The sequence below is a fragment of the Sminthopsis crassicaudata genome, chromosome 1, assembly GCF_048593235.1.
Source record: "Sminthopsis crassicaudata isolate SCR6 chromosome 1, ASM4859323v1, whole genome shotgun sequence".
Taxonomy (NCBI): Eukaryota; Metazoa; Chordata; class Mammalia; order Dasyuromorphia; family Dasyuridae; genus Sminthopsis; species Sminthopsis crassicaudata.
This window is the reverse complement of record NC_133617.1, coordinates 366,117,493-366,139,897: the sequence shown is the minus strand read 5'-3', so window position 1 is coordinate 366,139,897 and position 22,405 is coordinate 366,117,493.

Genomic DNA, 22,405 nt, shown 5'->3' with positions numbered 1-22,405 from the left:
GGAAAACAAGTGACTTGGAAAACAGATCTAGGAGAGACAATCTAAGGATTATTAGACTACCTGAAAAAGAGCCTAGACACTATTTTTCCAGAAATTTTCAAAGAGAACTGGAAGTTCTCCCAGATTTCATAGAACCAGAAGAAAAAATAGCCATTGAAAGAATTCACTGAACACCTCTTGAAAGAGATCCCACAATTAAAACTCCAAGGAATATCATGGCTAAATTTCAGAACTAATGGACCAAGGAAAAAATATTATAAGCAGCCAGAAAAAAATTAAATACCAAAGAGCCACATTAAGCCACATACCCAGGATCTAGAAGCTTCCACCTCAAAGGATCAAAGGGCCTGGAATCTGATATTCTGAAAGACAATAGAACTTGAAATGCAGCCAAGAATAAACTACCCCACTAAACTGAGAATTTTCTTCAATTGTAGGGGAAAGATATATAAAAGAGAGGGATTCTAACGGGAAAGGGATTCTTAAGGGGCAGGACTGCTTGAGGTGACCAATCTTCCTAATGAATATTGTTGCTTTTACTTGGACAATGGTCTGTTCTCAATCCTCATTTTTCTTGACCTCTCTACAACATTCAACAGTGTTAATCATCCCTCCTTCTGGTTATTCTCTCCTCCCTGGAACATTGAGGCACTTCTCTGGCATGGTTCCCCTCCTATTAGAATGATATTTCTTCCATCTCCTTTGTAGATTTGATATTCAAGACTGATCCCCTGTGTGTAAGAAGACTCTGTCCTAGACCCTCTCTTCCTGTCTCTTTATACTCTATATGTTCTTTCTTCATGATTTTATCAACTTGAATAGATTCAGCTAGCAACTTTAGACAAATTACTCCCAAAGTTAGGTTTCATTTCTCTCTTATTATGCCTTTCCAAATCCTGTTTGAAATCTCCATCTGGATATACCATAGGTATGTCAAATTCGCCAACTTCAAAAAAAATTATTCTCTTTCTCTTCAATTCCACCCATCCTAATATTCCTGTGCCTGTTGAAAGAAATATAATTTTTCCAGTCACATAAATTCACAATCTAGGAACTATTTTTTTTCCAAATGGTATTTTGTTTTTCCAAATACATGTAAAGATAGTTTTCAACATTCGTTTTTGTAAAACTTTGTTTTCCAAATTTTTTTCCTTCTCTCATCCCCCTCTCCAAGACATCAAATAAACTGTTACAGGTTAAATATGTGCAATCTAGGAACTATTCTTAACCATCTACTCTCTTTCATCTTCTATGTCAAATCAATCACCAATTTTTCCTCAATTTTATTTGCATCTACTATTCCCTTCTTTTTACTCACAACCAAATCATATTCAGATATATATATATATAGCCTCTTTCCTAGAATTTTGCAGTAATCTATACACCTCAAGTCTCTCCTCTCTCCAGTCCTCCTCCTACACACTACCAACCAATTGATATTCCTAAAGTGCAGATTTGACTATGTCACTCTTCTGTTCAAGAACATTTAGGGGTTCCCCATTGCTTTTGCAAAAAAAAAATCCAAATACTTCCATTTGGCATTTAAAGCCCCTTACAACATAACTTTAGTTTATCTTTACAGAGTAATTACATGTTACAACTCACACACACTATTCTCTTTTTCTATAGGTACTAAATTATGTATTTTTCTTTTTAAAATTTTTAATAGTATTCTATTGTTCTATTTGTGTCAGCCCTTTTTGTAGTGGCAAGAAACTGGAAAATGAAAGGATGCCCATCAATTAGAGAATGACTGAATAAGTTATGCTTTATGAATGTTATGGAATATTATCGTTCTGTAAGAAATGACCAGCAGGATGATTTCAGAGAGGCCTGGAGAGATTTACATGAACTGATGCTAAGTAAAATTGGCAGAACCAAGACATCATTATATATGGCAACAAGATTATACAATGATCAATTCTGATGGACATGGCTCTCTTCAACAATGAGATGATTCAGACCAGTTCTAATGTTTTGGTGATAAAGAGAGCCATCTAAATCGAGAAAAAGGAATGTGGGAATTGAATGAGGTTCACGAAATAACATTTTCACTTTTTTTGTTATTTGCTGACATTTTATTTCTCTTTTTTTCTGGTTTGATTTGATTTTTCTTGTGCAGCAAAATAATTGTGTAAAATACATTCATATATTACCAAAGGAGAGTCAGGAATTATATGAGCAAAATTACAAAACGCTTGCCACAAAAATAAAGTCAGATTTAAATAATTGGAAAGATATTCAGTGCTCTTGGATAGGCCAAGCTAATATAATCAAGATAACAATACTCCCTAAACGAATCTATCTATTTAGTGCTATACCAATCAGACTCCCAAGAAACTATTTTAATGACCTAGAAAAAATAACAACAGAATTCATATGGAAGAACAAAAGGTTGAGAATTTCAAGAGAAGTAATGAAAAAAAAATTAAATGAAGGTGGTCCAGCTGTACCTGATCTAGAACTGTATTATAAAGCAACAGTCACCAAAACCATTTGGTATTGGCTAAGAAATAGACTAGTTGATCAGTGGCATAGGTTAGGTTCACAGGGCAAGATAGTGAATAAAAATAGCAATCTAGTGTTTGATAAACCCAAAGATCCCAACTTGTGGGATAATAATTCATTATTTGACAAAAACTGCTGGGAAAACTGGAAATTAGTATGGCAGAAACTAGGCATGGACCCACATTTAACACCACATACTAAGATAAGATCAAAATTGGTCCAAGATTTAGGCATAAAGAACAAAATCATAAATAAATTGGAGGAACATGGGATGGTTTACCTCTCAGACTTGTGGAACTAGAGACCATTATTGATCACAAAATAGAAAATTTTGATTATGCGAAATTAAAAAGTTTCTGCATAAACAAAACTAATGCAAACAAGATTAGAAGGGAAGTAACAAATTGGGAAAACATTTTTACAGTTAAAGGTTCTGATAAAGGCCTCATCTCCAAAATATACAGAGAACTGACTTTAATTTATAAGAAATCAAATCATTCTCCAATTGATAAATGGTCAAAGAATATGAACAGACAATTTTCAGATGATGAAATTGAAACTATTTCCACTCATATGAAAGAGTGTTCCAAATCACTATTGATCAGAGAAATGCAAATTAAGACAACTCTGAGATATCCTTACACACCTGTCAGATTGGCTAAGATGACAGGAACTAATAATGATGAATGTTGGAGGGGCTGTGGGAAAACTGGGATACTGATGCATTGTTGTTGGAGTTGTGAAAGAATCCAACCATTCTGGAGAGCAATCTGGAATTATGCCCAAAAAGTTATCAAAATGTGCATACCCTTTGACCCAGCAGTGCTACTACTGGGCTTATACCCCGAGGAAATACTAAAGAAGGGAAAGGGATCTGTATGTGGCAAAATGTTTGTGGCAGCCCCTTTTGTAGTGGCTAGAAACTGGAAAATTAGTGGATGCCCATCAATTGGAGAATGGTTGGGTAAATTATGGTATATGAATGTTATGGAATATTATTGTTCAGTAAGAAATGACCAACTGGAGGAATACAGAGAGGCTTGGAGAGACTTATATCAACTGATGCTGAGTGAAACGAGTAGAACTAGGGGATCATTATACACTTCAACAATGATACTGTATGAGGATGTATTCTGATGGAAGTGGATATCTTCAACATAGAGAAGAGCTAATCCAATTCCAATTGACCAATGATGGACAGAATCAGCTACACCCAGAAAAGGGACACTGGGAAATGAGTGTAAACTGAGAGCATTGGTCTTTTTTGTTTTGTTTTGTTTTGTTTTGTTTTGTTTTGTTTTGTTTTGTTTTGTTTTTTGTTTCTCTTCCCAGATTATTTTTACCTTGCGAATACAATCCTTCCTTTGCAACAACAACAACAAAATTCGGTTCTGCACATATATATTGTACATAAAATATACTATAAGATATTTAATATGTATGGGAATGCCTGCCATCTAGGGGAGGGGGTGGAGGGAAGGAGGGGAAAATTCAGAACAGAAGGGAGTACAAGGGATAATGTTGCAAACAAACCCCCAAAAACAAAAAAAAAAAACCTACCTATACATATGTACTGTCAAAGAAAATGTTATAATTATAAAAATTAATTTAAAAAGTGTTCAAAAATACATTCATATATTGGATTTAGCATATATCTACAATGCTTTACACTTTTTGGACTACTTGTCATCTAGGGCAGGGGGTAAGAAAAGCGGGGGGATTGGAACACAAGGTTTTGGAAGGGATAATGTTGAAAAATTTTCCATGCATATGTTTTGAAAAATACAAAGTTCTAATAGAGAAAAAAAGAAAAAAAATTAAAAGGTTTGTTTAAAAAAATTATAGCTTATGATAATAATTGAATGAATTGTAGGTAATATATTGTCATTCTTTTCAACAAGGTTATAGTTTTTAAAATTATTTTTAAAAATCTAGACAATACAGGCTTATAATAAAATAGCTTGAAATTATCAAAAATAGAATTCCTAATTCAATTTAATTCAGTTCAAATGTCACCTTCTTTCCTCATTCTTTGAATTACATCTGCCATTTTGCCCCAATACTATGTACTTATTTATCTCATTTTTTATTGTATTATCAATGCCTATTATAGATCTTAGAACATAGACACTTCATAAATGCTTGGTCCCATAGGAACATTGAGGCAGCCAGGTTGCACAGTGAATAGAATGTCAGGCCTAGAGTCAGAAAGACTTTTTTGCCTTGAGCTCATATCCAACCACAGACACCTAATAATTGTGTGATCCTGTGCAAATCGCTTAACCCTGTTTGCCTTAGTTTCTCCATGTGTAAAATGAGCTGGAGAAGGAAATGGCAAACCACTTTAGTATCTACCAAGAAAACCTCAAATAGAGTAACAAAGAGACATGACTAAAAACAACTGAACAATTTAGAACACACCTCAGAAAGATAGTCATAACCATGACATGACATTTTCTCCCCTCTCATAAAGTGTGAATTAGGGATCTGAAAAAAAGGGGAAAGTTAGAGGGTAAAGAGAAAAAAAAATCAGAGGTTTGGAAGATCAAGAGATGGGAGGGAAAGAGATAGATCAGGAGGTAGAAAGGGAAAGAACTAATATCCCAACATTCTGTTTTCACAGTTCTGCTGGGGGCATAGGATAGGTAGAAAAACAAAGAAGAATATCTGAGCTTGATCTAAGGAATGCTTTCTTGATAATTCCAGCTACCCTGAAGTAGAACTGGCTGAATTCCACATCACTGGGGATTTTTAAACAGAAGCTAGATGACCACTAATCTAGGAGGTTGTAAAAAGAATTCCCTTTTGGGTGTTAGTTGGATGGGATGAAGCCTGAGGTCCCTCCCAGCTTTCAGATTCTGTGGTACTTAACATCTTAGTGAAATCCTGACTACTGTGAATTCCAGCTTCCTCTCACCCAATAACAGCTTGGCTTTTTCTCTTCACTCCTTCTGGAAGGGGCTGCTGCCACCTTCACTTCCCTGCTGATTGTTCACAGGTGGTTCCCCTTATTTGTTCCCACCTGTTCAGTTTCTCCCAGTGTCCAAACAGCTGTCCCATGTGCCTGTGGGGAAAAGCTCTCAGATTCATTAACACACAGTCTCCTGAATAGTTACTACTAAATGTCTTCTGGACCCATCCCAAATGTATCACTTTATACCTGTCCAAATGGCTTGCCATCAGCCAAATGATAACTTCCATTTCTCTAGCCTTTAAGGTTTCCAAAATGCTTTCCTCACAACAACTCAGTGAGGCAGGGAGTTCAGAGATAATTATCATTCTGGTTGCACATGTGATGAAACCCAGGCTTAGAAGAAGTTAGTGATTCACTTGTATTTGAATTTCTAAGTAAGTAACAGAGCCAATATCCACATTCAGGTGTCCTTCTTCCCAACCTACCACCCCCATGGTCTGGTCACCATGTAATATTCTAATTAGCAAACTTCCCATCTTTCCACTAATGTGTTCCCTTTGGAATCTCTATTTTGCACTGGAAGTCCATAGAACTAGCATTCCCCTTGGCTCTATTCTTGGCTTTCTCAATATTTCAAAATCACCTCCCCCCTAAAATAGGTTTAGATTTAAATTCCTTTTGTATTTTGTCTTTCTGCATTAGAATGTGGACTCCTTGAATGTAATAACTGTTGTTGTTGCTCTCTGTATGTGTATTTAAATTTCCAAATGCTTAGTACAGTCCCTCACATATACTGAACACTTAATAAATGATTTTATCTTTTTCTCCTTTCTTCCTTCTTTCCCTCCCTCCTTTTCCACTTTTCACTCTCTTTTTCTTTCCCTTGCTCTCTCCCCTTCCTTCTCCTTTCCTCTTCTTTCCCTGTTTCCTCCCCCTCCCTCCTCCTCCTCCTCCCTTTTCCTCCTCCTCCCTCTTCCTCCTCCCTCCTCCTCCTCCTTCCTCTTCCTCTTCCTTCCTCCTCTTCCTCCTCCCTCTTCCTTCCTCCTCCCTCCTCCTCCTCCTTCCTCTTCCTCTTCCTTCCTCCTCTTCCTCCTCCCTCTTCCTTCCTCCTCCCTCCTCCTTCCTCCTCCCTCTTCCTCTTCCTCTTCCTCCTCTTCCTCCTCCTCCTCTTCCTCCTCCTCCTCTTCTTCCTCTTTCTCCTCTTCCTCTTCCTCCTCCTCCTCCTCTTCCTCCTCTTCCTCCTCCTCCTCCTCCTCCTCCTTCTTCTTCTTCTTCTTGTTCTTCTTGTTCTTGTTCTTGTTCTTGTTCTTGTTCTTGTTCTTGTTCTTGTTCTTGTTCTTCTTCTTGTTCTTCTTCTTCTTCTTCTTCTTCTTCTTCTTCTTCTTCTTCTTCTTCTTCTTCCTTCTTTTCCTACCTTGATCCATTTCTCCTTTCTCCTCTCTCTTTTTCCTTCACTTTCCCCCCTCACTCCCTTCCTTCTTCACTCCACTTTGATAATTTTTAAACATTGCCTACTTTTTACAGGCATCTCCCTTCTTCTGCTTCTTAGATTTTAGTTTTCCTGGTTCCCAGCTCTGTGTTCTTTTCACTACACGGGTCTTATCCATAGGATGATGCTTCTTACAATGTACTTGGAAAAAAATAGTTCTTGGTCAGACATCCAAATGGGGAACTCAAAAAAGCATTATGAGGCAATGCTTCATCCAGTTACTGTCCTTTCTTAAATTTTCTAGGTTTCAAACTTCTTTCTCTTTATTTTCCTACCCTCTTTTTCATGGGTTAACCACTTCTTTGTGAAAGAAGAAAAACTTTTATTAAATTAATTACCGATAGCATGTGATTCTTAGGAATTTTCCCCCATCTTCCCCATTAAAAAAAGATATTTATAAGTCCAATGAATCTCTAATTGGTGAAAATTCAGGTATGAAAAATGAAGGATTTCAGGCCTCGAGAAAATCTGGAAAAAGTAAAAAGTAATGGAAATAAAATTCTATTGACTGTCAAACAGGAGATATGATGTCAAGTCCCAGTTCATTGATTTCATTCAGTCATGTATTTAGTACCCTATATGCCAATCATTATGCTAAGTATTGGGACACAAAGATTAAAAAAAGACTATTCCTGTCTTCAAGTATTCGTATTCATAGAACAGAGGACAGAAATGTGCATAGAAAATATAAGGTAAGCCCTCAGGTAGAAAGGGATGAAATTATGATACAGTTTCCAAAAAAAGCATGTCCCTCAAGTTGAGTTTTAAAGAAATTTAGGGAATCTACATAGTGGAGACAAGGAAAGAGTGCATTCCTGGTTTAGAGGATTATTATTATTTGGTTGGATTTTGTTCACTTATTTCAATCATATCTGATTCTTTGTGATACCATTTTTGGGGTTTTCTTGGTAAAGATACTAGAGTGGCTTGGCATTTCTTTTTCCAGGTTATTTTATAGATGAGGACCTGAGTCAAACAAGATTAAGTTACTTGCTCGGGGTCACACAATTAATAAGTGTCTGTGGCTGGATTTGAATGTATAAAGATGAGTTTTGCTGATTCCATACCCAGAGCTCTATGCACTAAACCACTTACCTGCTCATGAAGTCATGGACATGGATGAGGTATAGCAAGAACAATTTACTTAAAGCAATTGATGGAGACTAATGTGTGATGAACCTGGAAATATAGGCTCCTGTGTTGGACATCATGGTGAATGCCTATAACCCTACAATTAGGGAGGCTAAGGTTGGTTAGTTGCTTGAATTTAGGAGTTCTGAAAAGGACTCTATCAGATGTCCCTAATTCCAGAATCAATATAGTAAGCTTCCAGGAGTAGGCATGCTACCAGACTATTTAAGAAGAGGGTGAACCAGCTCAGGTCAGAAATGGAGAATGAATAGTCATTAGTGAATGAATAAAAAGTAAGCACCAACCAAATTTAAAATTCTCTTAAGGATAGTTTGTGTCTTGTCCTAGAGGCAAAAGAGAACTAACAAGTTTCTTGGGCAGAAGAGTGGTCAAACTTGTTTTAGGAATATAAATTTGGAATCTGTGTAGAGGATGGACTGGGGAAGAGGAGTGACTGTAAAAAGGGAGACCATTAGATCATCGAGGGTCTGAACTTGGACAGAGGTCAGATGAAAGGGATGGACACAAGATAGTTGTAGAAATTGAATCAAAATCTGAGCAGCTAGTGGGGGTAAGTTTTAGGGGAGAGTCAAAGATGATTCTAAAGTCATGACCCTAAAGTTGTCTAGATTGATAGCAGTGCCCTCTATAAAAATAAAGTTAAGAGGATGGGAGGGTTTGGAAAGAGAATGTACATGACCTTGAGACAAATCATTTCATTTTCCTGGACCTGGTTCCTTACCTATAAAATGAAGGGAGGGGGAATCTTAATGCCCTTGATATCATCTAAAGCTGAATTTGATTATTTTAAAATAATCTCTCTAATAAATTTCAAAATATTAAAAGAAGGGACTTCTGAGAAGATGGAAGAATTTTAAGCATTTTAGTAACAGCTTTTGCATCAATAAATCAAATATCATACACCAAATGTTCCAAAATATGGAAGATTCAGCAATGATAAGAAGAAGAAAAAATTAAGAATCTATCATAAACAAATTCCTCCAGAAAAAATAAGACCAACACATGAACTTCAAAATCTTTCAGTTTAATAGATAAAAGAGAGCCAAAATTGCTCTGGGGTATAAGTTCCTAATTGTTTCTGTGTTATAGATCCTTCTGGTCCTTCTGATGCCTGTGGACTCCTTCTCAGAGCAAAGTTCTTAAGTGCATATGCTAAAGTATATCAGATTATGAAGGAAACTAATTCTGTTAAAGTAGAATTAATAACACATTTTTTTAAAAACAAGTTCATAGAGCTAAGGTTAAAAATTCCTGTTGTAAAGGAACAAATTGATGATAATCAGATTTTCAGCAGTATCACCTAAAAATCAGCAATATGATTAAAAGAAAAAAACTGAGGAGAAATAAACAAGCTTATGAAGAAAGGGCACATCTAAGTGAATATATATCATGCAACAAAGAAAATTGAATCAAAATTCTCTGAGGAAGATGAAGATATCATTCAATAAATATTTATTAGATACCTACTATATTCTAGGTTGATTGGTTGGTTGTTGTCCTTCATGCTCAGAGAGGACCAAAACAGTATCATTATATTGGGATCAAGATCCAGTTGATGATTGTGGCTAATCAGACCAATATGAGCTCAAAGGGCTTTTGTACAGGTTGAGCACAAATAAGCATATGAACATTTGGAGTGAAGATGTCTTTAAGTTTGTGCAACTTGTGTTTTTGTGCCAAGCATTATAAGCAAAAAGAAAGAAATAATTTTTATTCACAATGAGCTTATATTCTAATGGAAAATATGACAAATACATATAAAACTTGTTTTGAGGAGCTTAACACCTCTTGCCTATAGTTGTTGTTCAGTAATTTTCCAGTAGTGTCTAATTCTGCATGACTCCATTTAGGATTTTCTTGACAAAAACTACTGGAATGGTAATATTTATATATTCACATATACATATATATGTGTATGTTTGTATATATGTGTCAAAGATGCCTAAGCGAAGGGGCAGATCGATTCTCCAAAAGCCTCCACAACTGTGAATCATAACACTTGAAGAAGTTGCAAAGAAGCCTTTACTGACACAGGTGTTGCTTGTGGACTGGGAATGAAATAAATTGGAAGCAGAGGGAAGAGGAGAGAGGTCAGACAACACAATGGCCTCTCAGTCTCCTTGTATCATCATCATCCTCTCACATGAAGGGATCCATTCTGCTGGACTGAGTTAGATCACTGATAGCCACTGACAGGTGGCTCCTGTATATCAACATATAAGTATACACACATATATACCCTAGTTTGTGACCCTGGGCAATATATATATATATATAATATAATATATATAATATTTATTGTATATTACATGTGATATAATACATATGTAGTATATACATATATAATATGTATGTATACATATGTGTATAATGTATTGCATATGTGTTATATCTATATATCTACATACACACATATAGTGCTTAGGGTCACAAAGCTAATAAGATCTTAGGTCTGATTTGAACTGTGGAAGATGAATCTTCCTGACTAGAAGCCCAATTATCTATCTACTATGTCACCTAACATTTCCTTGCCTATAGTACTAAGGGGTTATGTGGCTTCAGAAGTTTCATATAATCATTATGGAGGTATAACTTAAATTTGGATCTTACTGACTTACTAATTTTGGATACTTAACTCTCTATGTTGATCAATACCTCAGTACCCCAATATCCTAGTACTTTACTATACTACATCACATACATACACACATACATATTCATTCATTCATTTTAGAAAAGCTAAATCAATTGCAAAAAGATGTTGATAGTAACTAGACGACTATATAGGACACTTCAATATTAGTCTTCTCATTAGATAAATCTGGAAAGATAAACAAGAAGCAACATGTAGATTTGAATTAATTGTTCATTAATCCAATTTTGACTGACATGGAAACTTCTAAATTATTAAAAGATATTGATAAAATATATATTTCTCAGCAGTAGTGATGCTTTTAAAAATTAACTATGCACTAGCACATAATCATAAACCACAGTATAAAAACGCAAATATAATAAATGCATTTGTAATATACCTCTTGGAGTACTTCCAGAAGGCTTGGATATTAAACAAATGGAATTGGAGGTTGGCTTTTGGCAGACAATTTTTCATCCCAGAATTTTTTAAGCTTTGAGGGGATTTCAGATATATCCTGGGAGCAGACTACCCAGAGTGCTTTTGACCCTGATCTTGGAGTAAGGGAGTTTTATAGATAGTGTACAAAAACCAAGTAAGTAGAAAGAAGGAAGCAGAAAAAAAAGATGGAATGGAGGTAAAGAAAGCCAACACAAGCGAGAAAAATACTCACAAACCATAACTGGGAACTGGCATTAAGAGATGAGCCATGAAGCTCTGACTGATTCATGCTTTGCTATTGAGTGCTAGCAATGAGGACAGCAGTAGGTACTCAGAATAGGCAGGGTCTGATGAGAATAGGGATTGATCCACTAACTCCTTCCATCTGCTTGTGAAGCCAGTTGTCAATTTCTTGTGAGCACAACTTGTTTGTCTTTTATACAATATGTTTGATTTAGATTTTATTTATGTACTATAAGCTGTTATTTATTATATTTAATGTTTACAGATGTAAACATGATAAGAGAGCATTCCTTGTTTCAGAGAAATGTAATATTTGGTTCAAAATGCATCTGGAGGCTTGGCAGTAATTGGGAACAGTTGATTTATAAAGGATTTAAAAAGTGAGAGAAAACCAAATTGCCAATGTCCAAAATGGAAAGGATAGGATTCACAACAAATAAAGTAGAAATTAAGTACATTATTGGAAACTCTTCCGACCATTTATATGCCAACAAAACTAACTTAAATGAAAGGAAATAAAAATTTTAAAATAATAAAACACCAGGTAAACAGAACAAAAAACAGAGAATTTAAAAACTCAGTTTCAGAAAAAAAAAGTTAAACATCCCTAGGACAGATAGATTTGTAAATGATTTTTATCAAATATTCAATTAATTCAAATATTACATAAAATGTTTGCAATAATAAGATGAGAGACTACTAAAATTCCTTCTCATATTGAAATACGGTATTGACATTTAAACCAGACAGATAGTTATAGCTTTGTTTTGTTTTGCTTTTTAATAAGAGGGAAGTCAGTAACAAACTATTTCAAGACTAGCAATGAATTTGGAATCAAGATACTCCAAGTGAAGAACCAAGTGTTGGTGAGTATCGTAAGGTATTATTGAGGCAAACAGTAACATACTTTTCTGCCCTAGCAGCTACCAGAGTTTTGTTTGGAATGGGGGAGGTTTAAAGAAAAGCCACAATTCCATAAAGGAATGTGTAAACTTGTGGCTTGACAGTGAAAGTGATCTACTAGGAATCTTCTGGCCACAGAAATGGAGGGAGAGCAATGTTTCCTGTGAGTGAGAAAATGAGTTCTCTGGCTCAGGAGATAATTGCCAAGTATGGCTTTCCTAATTTATCAATAGTCACCTATGATTTGCATATACTTTATAGACAAGAACATAATAAAAATCATCATGAATAAACACAAAATAAGAAAATGCATGTCTAAATGAAGACTAATGACACTCTGAATTATGAATCAATCAAATAAAAATCACAGAAACAAATAATTATGCTAACTAGAGTAATAGCAATGAAAAGTAATAGGGCACCACTATAGCATTCCTTAGAGGAAAACTTACACAAACTTACATGTTCCAAATAGGAAAAGTATATATCAATGAACTGATATACAATTCAAAAGACTGAAAAAAAAAAAAAAGATGTCACAGGCAGAAATCTTGAAAACTAGAGAAAAACAAAGAAAACTGATAAAACTAAGCTGCTTTTAAAAGACTCAGAACATTGATATACCACTGTTTAAACTGAGCATGATTAAAAGGAAAAAAAATTACCAAAATAAAAGAACACAGTGATTTCATAAAACAGCTAAGAATTATCAAAACTTGCCAAAATTACATATTGGCAGCTTAGCCAAAAAAAAAAAAAAAAAAAAAAAAAAAAAAAGCCAAATCGTTTGCCAGAATGATTGACAAAACTGAGAATTTTTTTTTCAAAGAATGGGTATCTACAAAAATGTACATTATATAAACGAATAAAACAATAAACTTTTAAAAACAACTCATTATATCTTAAAAAGAAATCAAGCAAACCAAGAAGGAACATCTGAGGTGGGGATTAAGGATCAGGAACTTCACCCAGATAGGGATGTACAGGAATTCTAGCAAAGGCTTGTAATGTAATTAATGCCTATGCTACAAAATTTATATCCCCCAAAATACAGGGAATAGTAACTCTACAAACTAAGAGATAAATGTGGACTTGATAACTAAACCAGCAATAAACAAAATAGAAAGCAAGAATCTTACCATAATCTATTTACCTAAAACAAACAGAGATAAAGGAAGTATGAATTATCTCCACTAATACTTGATATATAAAACTTCATCAAAGAAGCTAATTGGGATGATTAATAAACTCAACAAATTAGCAGGAAATAAAATAAATTACCAAAAATCATCAGCATTTAAATTAATAAAAATCAGGAAGAAATATGAAAAGAGAAATTTCATTAAAATGCATAAAATATCTGAGATTTGTCCAACAAGACTTGCAAGATTTACATAAATAAAACTATTAAACACTTTTTATAAAACTAGAGAGTGAATGATAAATGGGGAAGATAGACACTGTTCACATTTGGATCATGTCTATATAATTAAAGTGATAAAACAGCCTGAGTTCAATCACATTAGCAAGCAGATATTTTTTAAAATCCAGACAACATAGTTGTACAAAGTATTTGTAGGCCTGTAGTAAATTCAGATAATGACAAAATTCATTTGAAACAAAAAAAAGTTTAGAATATCAAGGAAAAAGACAAGTATAAATGAAGGAAATAGAAATTTATGAGACTTTGAATTGCAATATATAGGATGAGTGCAATATATAGATGGTATATTAGATAGAGTCTTCATCCTTGGAAGGAGGAAGACTCGTTTTTACCAAGTTCAGATCTGGCCTCAGAGACTTACTAGCTGTGAGACCTGGGCAAGTCACTTAATCCTCTTTGCTCAGTTCCTTATAAGTAAAATGATTTGGAGAAGGACTTGGCAAATCATTTTAGTAATTCTGCCAAGAAAACCTCAACATGGAGTCCCAAAGAGTAGGTTAAAACTGAAACAACTGAACAAAATCACAAAACGTATGTGTACACACATACATACACATATACACACACCAATTTAATAATGAAAACTATTTGATGTTGATTAAAAATAGATAATTAAGATAGATAAAAATAGATAATTAAGATAACTATTGAAAAAGATTAAAGAAAAGCCACAATTCCATAAAGGAATGTGTAAACTTGTGGCTTGACAGTGAAAGTCATACCTCTGAGAGAAAGTGATCTACTAGGAATCTTCTGGCCACAGAAATGGGGGGAGAGCAATGTTTCCTGTGAGTCTGAGAAAATGAGTCTAATGTTAAGAAAAATGGAAATTAAAGCAACTTTGAAGTTGTTTTATCACACCACCCAAATTGGCACAGATAACAAGAACCAGGAATAGTCAGTGTTAAGCAGTTGTGGGATGACAGACACAGAAATATTCTTTTAGTGAAACTGTAAATTGGTCCAATGACTTTAAATATTAATTGGGAATTATACAAGAAAAATGATTGAATTAATGAAAAGTCGATTATTAAGCACTTCCTAAATACAGCAGGGTAAATAGGTGGTGCAGTGGATGAAAAAGACATGGAACCACAATTCTACTCAGTCAATCTTGCCTCTATGACCCATCCATAGGGAGACCTTATGTTTTGTTTTTGATTTTTTCTTTATGCAGAACTAGAACAACTTCAGAAACTTTCTTGATTAACATATCAAGACAGACTATGCCTGGTTAAAACACCAGGTCCCTCCCTGGTTCCTTCCTGACTCCTGCCCAAGTTTTCCCTACCTTCTCCCCTTATGCCTCAGACCCTGCCCTTTAGGTCTCCTTTTCCAGAAGATTTAAAAGTTCCAGAACTCGGAAGCATGTTGCTTAATCTTATATATTTCTGCCTTACTTGCTCATATTTGGTTGAGCCAGTAACCTATTTCACCTAAGAAATGGCAAACTTTTATGACCTGTGATAAATGTCTCACATGAATGTTTCATGAATCAAACCATAAGATTATCCCACTTAACTTGGCATTCTCTTAATTTTATACCACTTCAGAAAGATGACTAATGTGTTTATTTTCCTTGTAACATTTTTTATCTATATTGCCTTGAATATCTCCCTGTATTTCAGTCTTCTCACCTATAGAATGATAGAGTTGGATTAAATGGCCATTCAAGTCCCTTCTAGCTTGATATCTGTATCCCTATGATCCTAAATTTAACTCTAAGTAATTTTAAAAATCAGTGGCTTTCCTGGAGAGCGGAAAATGAAACATTGCCAGAGAGATAAGGGACTCACAGGACAGAATATGCTCTTGTCAACTCTAGTAACAAATGACCAAAGAATCATAGAGACTTTGCAACCACTATTAACTCAAAAAATGCCAAAGAACTCACACAGTTTAAAGGCAAAAAAGTTCACTTTATTCCACTGGGAAAGAGAAATTAGACACATGTGTTAGGGCCTTCTCTAACAAGAGACTTGAGGCAGTGGGGCTAAACCTTGATTTATCTATGTATGGCTTGATAAAGAAACAAACAATATATAGTAACAAAAGTGGTAAGGCTTAATGGCAACAATGAAGCGAGGTTGTCTAATCACAAAATGTCCATTCATAGCAAGGCTCCAAGTCTAGACCTATTAGTGCTTGTCCAAGCTCAGTGATCATCAGTTCTGTGATTTAATTGCAGCAAAGTTCATCCAGAGCTCAAAGGATTGTCATTATGCTAACTCAGGGTATCTAAAAAGAATCTTAACTACATTGTCATTGTCATATTCACTCTAAAGGATACTTTTGTTTAATTGTTTTTGTCATAAGAGCCAGATATACATTCATATCAAACTATCCTTCTACTCCTAGTGATAAAAACTATTATTTTTCCCCAGATGAGTTGTTGTTGTTGTTTGTTTTATTTTATTAAAGCTTTTTATTTACAAAACACATGCATGGGTAGTTTTTCAGCATTGATCCTTACAAAACTTTATGTTCCAAAATTTTCCCTCCTTTCCCTTTTCCCCTCCCCTAAATGGCAGGTAGTCTAATACATGTTAAATATGTTAAACTGTATGTTAAATCAATTATATGTATACATATTTATTTAGTTATCTTGCTTTACAAGAAAAATCAGGTAAAAAAGGAAAGAAATCTGAGAAAGAAAAAAAAATGCAAGCAAATATCAACAGAAAAAGTGAAGATGCTATCTTGTAGTCTATACTCAGCTTCTATGTTCCTTTTTTTGGCTCTCTCCATTACTTAACAATTGGAACTGAGTTGAATCATCTCATTGTTGAAGAAAGCCATGTCCATAAGAATTGATCATGGTATAGTCTTGTTGTTGCTGTGTATAATGATTTTCTGATTCTGCTTGTTTCACTCAGCATTAGTTCATTTAAGTCTCTCCAGGCTTCTCTGAAATCATCCTGTTGGTCATTTCTTACAGAACAATAATATTCCATAACATTCACATACCATAACTTATTCAGCCATTCTCCAATTGATGGGCATCCACTCAGTTTCCAATTTCTAGCTACTACAAAGAGGGCTGCCACAAATATTTTTGTACATGTGTGTCCCTTTCTCTCCTTCAAGGTCTTTTTGGGATATAAACCCAGTAGAAACATTGCTGGGTCAAAGGGTAGGCACAGTTTCATTACTTTTTGGCATAGTTCCAAATTGTCCTCCAAAATAGTTGGATTCATTCACAATTCCACCAACAATGTATCAATGTTCCAAAAACTATTATTTTAAAAGATTTCAATGTGTATTTTTATAGCAAAATCCTGAAACCGAATAGGAGTAATTGGTTTATATATATTGTCCTGTAGCATCAACTTAGGTAACTATTAATTTTTAAATTCCTTCATCTTTATAAACACTTTTAAGGTTGTTAAATTCCAACTTTTGTCCCACCTCCTTCAGGAATCTTTTTTCACCATTCCAGAATACAAAGATTTCTTTCTTTGATCTTCCACAAAACATTGCAAATAGCAAACAACAGATCACTTGACTATGCACTGTTTTAAAGTATTTTCTCATGCTTCCTGTAGCTCCATTTTCATTAATTCAACAAATACTTATCAATAATAATGCACACCACTCTTTTACGCTAAAAAAGGGCACTCCTTAAGAAGTTTCTCTGAGTCATGAAATACATGTATTATTTTACCCATTTTATAGATCAGGAAACTGATCCTAAATTACAGTCAGTAAGTACTCAATGCAACTTATTCCTCAGTTAGATTATAAACTGACTCCAAACCATTCTCCAATTGAATTATTTTCCAAAAAAAACTGCCAAATTAAAATGTGTCAATGAAATTTTCTGACAGTTGCCAAACTACTAAACAATATTATATAGTTCCCTAGTGGATCATAGTGAAGTGATTTAGGATGTGTTTGGGGTTCAGCACCAAATGAAGAGATTGACATAGGTACTAAATGTTGGGGTGTGATCATGTGAAGAATTCACAACGATCATTCTCTTTGACAAAAGGTGGATTTATTTAGGAGAAAATGTTACAAATAAAATGAAGAGATTTAATAGACACCAGGAATTGTCAAGATGAAATAGAATTAGGAAAGCATATAGTTATCAAAAAAAGTGGTTTTAACAATTGTTCTTGTTTGTCCTTTGTTCTCTAAGAGGACCATGACAATGGGAAGTGATGCCATGACATGCAAGTGAGTTGGATTTAAGGGAGGGAGGGCTGTGCAAGGTCACCTGCCTCAGTTTCCCCTCCAGAGTCTTCTAGGTCCAGTGGCCAAATATTGATCAGGATGATTGGAGATGGCCTTGGGTAAAATAGGAGATCTTGGTCTTTTTACATTAAGGTCTTCAACAATTAGTGATGGAAAAGACAAGATCCCTAGTGCAACTCACAATTAATAAGGAGAAAGGAAACATTCCATGAAGCTGGAAGATGCCCTTAGCTGGCAGGCTAAATCTATAGAGGAGTTTAATACCCTAAAAGAGTTAATAAGTGACATAATGGGGTGAGAGGAAAGAGACCATGTGACATGCGGGAGAGGTAAAAGGAAAGACACCAGGAAACAGTGTCATGGCAGACTGACCCAAAAGGAATTCAGCTGAGCCATTAACACATTTATAGGGGGTTTAACATAACTGATTTCTTACTTGAACACAGCAAGGCAGAGATGTCCATGACCTCTAAAAAGGGTGGTATCGTCAGGTTGTATGGAGTAAGATATGGTGAAGAACTTACAGATTAAGCACATATTGATGATCAGAGACTGCTAGCTAATGTAAAATCAGACCTATAGGCCCCAGTCACATGAAGGCCTAGGCTGCATTCCATTGTCCAAAGAAGAAGAGGCTGTAAATCACCTTGTCGGTTGCATTCCACTGACCAATCACAGCTATGGAGGGTGGGATTTTGGAGGTTCTTTGTCTGAAATGTGTAAAAGTTGTGAACATTTTCAAGAGAGTGGCTCTCTCCTGCTGTGAATTCGGCTCACAGACCAAGATGGGGTCTGCTTCTCGAGATTCTAATAAATAATTCTGCTTTTCTATGAGTTATCTCTGAGTAGTCATTTTTGGATAGGATTTTCTATCCCTCACAAGGTTAAATTAATCCCCATCAGTGCCCTTCCCTGCCTGCCCCAGAGAGCAATTTCATCAATACTCTAGTCCCTCTCTGCCAACCATACCAGTTACTCAGGACCTCATTAATAGTATCATAGATTTAGAATTGTAAGGGACCTTAGTAGTCATAAAGATAATTAAAAGGGATTGGATTCAAACTATAACTTCTTTTTTGAAATAAGGTAAATTATAGCACACTGCCTCAAAATAGCCTGTAAGATATGATATAAAAGCCTTAGACTAAAATATAAAGTCCTCCACAATCCAAATTTGTTTTCACAATCTAAATTTTTTATAACCTTCATTCCCATTTTTCTTCCTCTCTAATTCAGTCAAACTGATCTATTCTCAAAATCTCACAGTCAAAATCACATTTCCCTCTTCTATTCTTTAGTAGAAGTAATCCCATATATGTGGAATATATTCCTTCCTCAGATGTCTGGTAGAATCTTGATCTTGGTTTAAAACAGCTTAGATTCCACTTCCTTCTTCATTAGACCTTTCCTGATCTTCCCATACACAATTAGTTCTTAGCAATCTCTTCCTCTTGCAATTATTTTAGATTATATGACCTTATATATTCATGTATTTTCTTGTGTTTATGCTTATTTTATTCCTTCCAGTAGAGTGTCTGGTGTTTGAAAGCAGGGACTGTTTTTCTTTTATATTTTGATACCCAGGATCTAACCAAGTGTAATGTACATATTGGGCACTTTGATAAACATTTCCTTAATTGGACTGAAAGTGGGGGCTATTTCTTACACTTCCCATTTTTTCATCATTGTGGACACCAATACTAAGTACACAGTATATATTTGGCAAATACTTTAAAAGCCTGAATTAATTAATATTCAAGAAGTTAATTTGAAGATTCAATATAATATAACATGGTCATATACAGATATCATAAGAATCAACTCATAACAAAATCATTCAACAAATATTTATCAAGCACCTATTACTATACATAAAATTCTTTTTATCTCCAGAATGGTGGCAACTATTATGTAAATTTGCAAAATGTATGAAAAGTTAGCAAAAATAAATACCAAATCCAGGATCCTGTTAAGCATTATTACCTATGTATGATATCTATTACCCTTTTAAAATTTCAGTCCCTCAGTTTTCTATGATCAATTGCAATTACATGAATACACAATAACTGTCTTATTAAATCTAACTTTAAATATTTGTTGTAGAGCATTAATTTAAAGTCTGATCCTTTTTTGAAGGAATGCCTTTATGAAATTTAATAAAACATGAAGGTCATAAAATTTAATAAACTATTGTACTTTCATTTTTTAATTTTGAACAGACTAGATCTAAAGTAGATGGCAGTTTGCTATTTTGCAGTGACAGCAGACAAAATGAGTAGCCTCCATTCCTGGGGGTGGAGTGGAAGCTCAAAACAACAGATTCCTATCTCACTAGGATAGGACAGATTAAGTACTTGAAGTAGAAGAATAAACTGGAAGCTAGATGACCTCTCCAGGCTTCTTCCAAATCCAGATCACACAGCATATTGTGGTAAGCAGTTTCTTCAAAACAACTGTAATAAAAAAAAGTGAGATTCCAGATGCTCATTGTAAGAATATGACCATATCAAATGTTTGGACAAACTAAATACTCCAGCCAAAGCAAAACTGCCTCCTTAGTTTAGAGTGTGGGGGATGTTGAATTATGGGATGGCATAGTACATAGTGTTTTGTTTTGTTTTGTTTTGAAAAGGCTTCATCTACTGAAATCCACTTCTGAGAACTGAATGTATATTGGATGTGGGTACCTATGATGTGCTAATAAATAACTGAATTATTAATGAATAAGTGAATGAATACCATAGTGGTTTTAGAATAGACCAACCTCCCCTCATCCAATGATATTTATTTGAAAAGAAAACCAAATATAAGCACATTCTGAAAAAAAAGTTGTACTCAATTTTTGTATAAAAAGTTACTGAATTAATTTTGAGAAACCTCTTTTTCCCCTAAAAAATCATATAAAGTATTATAAAACCATAAGAAATCATAGCAAATCCCAGGGAAATTAGGACATTTAGAAAAACAAACAAATCTGGGAAATTGTGTCATAATCCACTGTAGGCATTGTCTTCAGCTGTGGGGTAAGGAAAAGGAAAGTCTGGCTTTCAGTTATTGGTGAATGGAGAGGAGTAATAGCACATGCCGTCATAATATAACAAAATCAAGGACTGTTGATTCTCCATGTAAAGTAAATTATCAGGCTTTTAAGAATCCAGAGTCTTCTTCTATATGATTTTTCTTTACCTTTATCTGTACAAGTCCTCCCCATCCCATCCATAACTTATTATCTTTTCTCAACCCACTTTCTTTCATCTCTATATTCCATATTGCTAAGGCATCTCTCTCCTTAGGGATTGTTGTTTGTTCTTGATTCTCAAAGAAGATCTGACATCTGGGATGTGATTCCATGACATGTAAGTGAATTCAACTTAAGTGAAGGAGGGTTGTGCAAAGTCACTTGCCTCACTTACCCCTCCAGAGAGGGGTCCAATGGCAAAACATAAATCAAGGTAATTGTAACTGGTCCTGGATAAAATGGGAGACCTTGGCCTTTTTATGTTAAGGTCTTTAATAAGTTTCAGTTTGACTGAGGCTGCACCCATTAGTGATTAAAGCTGGAGGCAAAAAATGGCCTTATTCATCTTGGGGGAAGGAATCTAAATAAACAGATAAATAAATAAATTTGAAAGAGTCAATCAGGAATAGAAGAAAAATCAATTGGGGCTTGGCCTGAGACCTATTTTTTGGCTACTCAAAGAAAGTCAGAGTGGTTTTGGTTTAAGATATAATCCTTAAGAAGTTTAGCCAGTAAACCACAAGATATCTTGGGAGAGCAATCTTTAAAAAAACAAAAACATGTTTTAAAGAACATCTATAGATAAGGGAAAGAGTGAAGCAAGGAGGGAGGGAAAGAAGAGGGAGGGAGAGAAGTGTGGAGAGAGGAAGGAAGGAAGAACAAAGGAAGAAGGAAGGAAGAAAGGAAGAGAAAGATGGAGGAAATGAAATAAGGAAGGAGGGAGGGAGGGAAAAAGAAAGGAAGGAATATAAGTATTTTTCCAAATGGGGAGGATTGAAAATATTGGGATATTAATGCATTGTTGGTAGAGTTGTAAACTGATTCAACTATTCTGAAGAGAACTATTCCCAACTGTGTGTACCCTTTGATCCAGTAATACCACTGTATCCCAAAGATATAGAAAGGGAAGGGGAAAGGAGAATCTATTTGAATAAAAATATAGCAGCTCTTTTTATAGTGGCTAAGAACTGGAAACTGAGGGGATGGTTATCAACTGGGGTATAACTAAATAAGTTGAGCTATATATAATGAAACATTATTGTGTTATATGAAATGACAGGTAAGATTATTTCACAAAGAACTGGGAAAACTTACATGAACTGATACAAAGTGAAACGAGGAAAACCAGGAGAACAGTGTACAAAGTAATAGTAAATTTGTATAATGAACAACTATAAATGACTTGGATATTTTCAACAAAATGCTGACGAGACAATTTCAAAGGACTCATGATAAAAAAA